Genomic DNA, 4,824 nt, shown 5'->3' with positions numbered 1-4,824 from the left:
CTCAAGGTGATGAGATGATTAAATTAATTCCAGTTAAAGGTGATGACATGATCAAAGAAATTCAGCATTAAACGGTGATGGAGGATGATTAAAGAAAATTCCATTTTCAATGTGGCGATGAGAATGATTAAAAACATACGTTTAAGGTTTGAAGGTTGATGAGATGCATTTTAAAAAAAATTCAGTTTAAGTAGTGATAAGATGATTAAAAAATCACATTTTCAAGGTTTTAGAGGAGATGAATTGACAACAAATTCAAGTTTATAGTTGATGAGAATTGATTAAAACAAATTCCAGTTATAGTGATGAGATTGAGTTTTAAACAAATTCAGTTTTAAAGTGATGAGATGATTAAACAAATTCAGTTTAAAGTGGATAAGGTGATTGAAAACAAATTCAGTTCAAGGTGATGAGATGATTAATTAAAAAAAATTCATTTTATAGTGCATGAGATGATTAAACAAAACAATTTCACGTTTAAGGATGAATGAGCCAGGATTAAACAAAATTCAGTTTCAATGGTGATGAGATGGATTAAAAAAAATCAGTTTTATAGTGATGATGATGATTAAACAAATTTCAGTTCAACGGTGATGAGATGATTGAAAAAACTTCAGTTCATAGTGATGAGATGATTTACATTAAGTTTTAAGGTGATGAGATGATTAACAAATTCAGTTCATAGTTATGATATGATAAACAAATTCAGTTTTAAACAAATTCAGTTTAAGTGATGAGATGATTAAACAAATTCAGTTCATAGTTATAGAGATTTTTAAACATTCAGTTTATAGTGTGAGATGAAACAAATTAACATGTTATAGTGATGAGATGATTAAACAAATTCAGTTTAAGGTGATGAGATGAAATTAAACATTCGTTCATAGTTATGAGATGAATAAACAAATTCAGTTTAAGGTGATGAGATGATTAAACAAATTCGTTTATAGTGATGAGATGATTAAACAAATTCAGTTTTATAGTGATGAGATGATTAAACAAATTCAGTTTATAGTGATGAGATGATTAAACAAATTCAGTTCATAGTTATGAGATGATAAACAAATTCAGTTCATAGTTATGAGATGATTAAACAAATTCAGTTTATAGTGATGAGATGATTAAAAGAAATTCAGTTTAAGGTGATGAGATGATTAAACCAATTCAGTTCAAGATGATGATGAGATGATTAAACAAATTCAGTTTTATAGTGATGAGATGATTAAACAAATTCAGTTCATAGTTATGAGATGATTAAACAAATTCGGTTTATAGTGATGAGATGATTAAAAGAAATTCAGTTTAAGGTGATGAGATGATTAAACAAATTCAGTTTATAGCATTGAGATGATTAAACAAATTCAGTTTATAGTGATGAGATGAGTAAAACAAATTCAGTTCATAGTTATGAGATGATTAAAAACAAATTCAGGTTATAGTGATGAGATGATTAAAAGAAATTAAGTTTAAGGTGATGAGATGATTAAACAAATTCAGTTTAAGGTGATGATGATTATTAAACAAATTCAGTTTATAGTGATGAGATGATTAAACAAATTCAGTTCATAGTTAAGAGATGATTAAACAAATTCAGTTTATAGTGATGAGATGATTAAAAGAAATTCAGTTTAAGGTGATGAGATGATTAAACAAATTCAGTTTATAGTGATGAGATGATTAAACAAATTCAGTTTATAGTGATGAGATGATTAAACAAATTCAGTTTAGAGTGATGAGATGATTAAAAGAAATTCAGTTTAAGGTGATGAGATGGACTAAATAAAATTAGTTTAAGATGGTGACGAGATGATATATATATGTATATATGAATAACTTGATCACGAAGTATATAAAACGTGATGCTATGTATAAGTAAAGGTTTTTTTTGCCACGAAGGAAAAAATGAAAAAAGCGAGATAGCCAAGTACTTTCGGTCCTGTTCGGACCCTTTACTGAAGGCAAACTGATTTTTACAGAGGACAAACATAGTCAAAAGAAGGCTTAATTATACAAACTGACACTACAAGATTAGCAATAAGGGCGATTTCACTCTACAGAAAGGAGGAACTGCTGAGGGTAGCCACACTTGAAAGATACACGCAGTAAACCAAAAAGTTATTCTTCCAGAAAACAGTACATTTTGAAAAAACACGAAGCATATACAATTTAATATCATGAATTTTCACAAATTTTCCCAAAAAATTATTATTAATGAAAAAGACGAAAAGAAAATATAAATATAAATATCGAGCAAGAGATAGAGGGAGAGAATATCGACCACCAGAGAGAGAGAGAGAGAGAGAGAGATGAGAGAGAGAGAGAGAGAGAGAGAGCAGGAGAGAGAGAGATAGAGCAGCAGCAGCAGCAATAACAACTATATACATGTGGGACTAATCTATTAGTTGTTCATTTATTTTTAAGGTCCTTCAAATGGTACATTGTCAGACTAAGATTTAGGTTGTTTTTATTAGCTGATTTGTATAATTGGCCGATTCCAGTAAATTTCTTGAACATAATCATTAGATCTAGCAATTACCGAGGTATCACCCCAATTTAATACAATGAGATTTTTCACTCAGATGGATCAAACAGTGCATTTGAAGTTCTGGCTGTTTCTAACTGAAAAGAATATTACTAAATAACTGAATGCTTTATTCTGCTTAATACGTACACATAAAAAAATTTTACTTGACGGTGACTGACCAACGTAAAACGATGGGCAATCCTTACAAGGAATTTTGTAAATGATGTTGTTATTTGTTACGGGACTATTCTTAATTAGCATATCTTTAATGGTATTGTATAAGAGAACACTACATTAACGTTTTTTTAAACGATTTAAATATGATTTTATGGTTTCAAATCCACGAAAGTAAGGTAAGCTAAGTACATTTTAGGCATTTCTTTTTCATTAATAGCAACACTATAAAACTTTTTGTGAGCTTTTGATAACATAAATCAATTAAATGAGGTGGGTAGCAGAGATCGTTTCCTGTCTTTATGTATTCTATTTCTTGGATATTCAAGCCTTCCTTTTGACTATTGTTGTCCTCTGTAAAATCAGTTTGCCTTCAGTAAAGGGTTCGGACCGAAAGTACTCGGCTATCTCGCTTTTTCATTTTTTTCTTCGTGGCAAAAAAACCTGTTATTTATATGTATATATATATATATATATATATATATATATATATATATGTATATTTGCGTGTGTGTGTTTAAATTGTTCTCCTACGGGATGTGCTCTGGGAATTGCAACCCTTACAAGAACAACAGAAAACTGTTAAAATTGCAAAGGGTTTTGATTTTTTTTTTTTTTTTTTTGTCTATAAATGAGCTACAAATCAGCATTTATATAATACACCAAATATAGAATATGATGATAGAAAAATAGGTACGAAATGTCAATTTCTGGGCCAAGGGACTTTCAAAGGCAATCCACTCAAGAAGTTAACGGCACATGGACAAAACTCAAACTTACCCTCAAGACATGATGGTAACTTTCGTTGAAAGACACATACAGTAAAGTGATGGATGATGTGTGTGTGTGTGTGTGTGTGTGTGTGTGTGTGTGTGTGTGTGTGTGTGCGTAAGAAGTAAAGTTCAGAGAGATCGCCATGAAAAAGCCCTAATGCGAGACACGACGGACCGTCAGGCAAGGGAAAAAGCTTGTGGACAAACGATAGATGTCGTTTCCTCAGAGCGGCAATTTCTCAAGCGACAGAAACCTCTCTCTCTCTCTCTCTCTCATCGAATGTATTTATGAGAAAAAACTATTCATGAGTAAAATAAAGGAGTTTATGTTTGTGAAACTATCACTTGTATGTGTCTGTTTTTTGGTTGTCCAGGAAAACATTCTCTCTCTCTCTCTCCTACTTATTGCAAAGGACAGTAAGCCCAAAAGAGACTTTATTTGCTACCCAAACCAAAATGTCTCCACGTCACCTAAAGCCGAAAGAGGTCACAGGTCACAATTCACTTCCAACTTAGGTCAATTCCCACCTCCGCTGACCTTCAGTGACCTTTTCACCAAAAAGGCGACGCCATATTCTCCAAAGAGCTCCAGAAGAAAGGAGGAGGGAGGAGACTATTGGCTCCACAATACAGCGAATGGAAGTCTTCCTTAATGAAAGGTGCCAGATACCTCCATAACAATAAGGCCATAAACAACAACAACTTTTCTTCTTCTCCTCTTCTGAGGACCCATACGGTCATTTCTCTCTCTGAACGGATCCAAAGTAGGCGATTGTCAACAGCACTCTTCTTCTTACAACCTCATTTCAGAAGGAAAGAGAGAGAGAGAGAGAGAGAGAGAGGAGCGAGAGAGGAGGGAGAGAAGAGAGGAGAGGAGGAGAGAGAGGAGAGAGGAGAGAGAGAGAGAGAGAGAGAGAGAGAGAGAGAGTTGTCCTTTATAGCTACGGTGAGCCTCCCCCACACATCTATCTATTTAGCGTAGGTTTAGTTTACATCGAGGGTGGAGAATAGGCAAAGCAACACCCCCCCCCCCCCCCACAGCTAGGTATAGCCAGCACCCTGATTTAAGTTCTGAGGTCTGAGAGGGCAAAGCCCGCAGCAAGCACTAAGTAAGGCCCCTATATAAATGTACAAAATAGAACAGACCCAATTACAACCTCCTGGCTGAACCATAGAAAACAGGTTATGGTCAATAGTTCAACCGGCAGAAGCCTTACTTTGCACCAACCCAAAATGTAGAAATGACCATCACAGAAGAAATCTTAAAAGAATTCTATTCAAATATAATAGCCACTATGCCTGCCTCCGCCAGATACCTTTAGTTTTCGTCAAGGCAATGCTCGTAACATACCC

This window comes from Macrobrachium nipponense, chromosome 35 (assembly GCF_015104395.2).
Source record: "Macrobrachium nipponense isolate FS-2020 chromosome 35, ASM1510439v2, whole genome shotgun sequence".
In the NCBI taxonomy this organism is placed as follows: Eukaryota; Metazoa; Arthropoda; class Malacostraca; order Decapoda; family Palaemonidae; genus Macrobrachium; species Macrobrachium nipponense.
Note: the sequence above shows the minus strand (reverse complement) of the source record.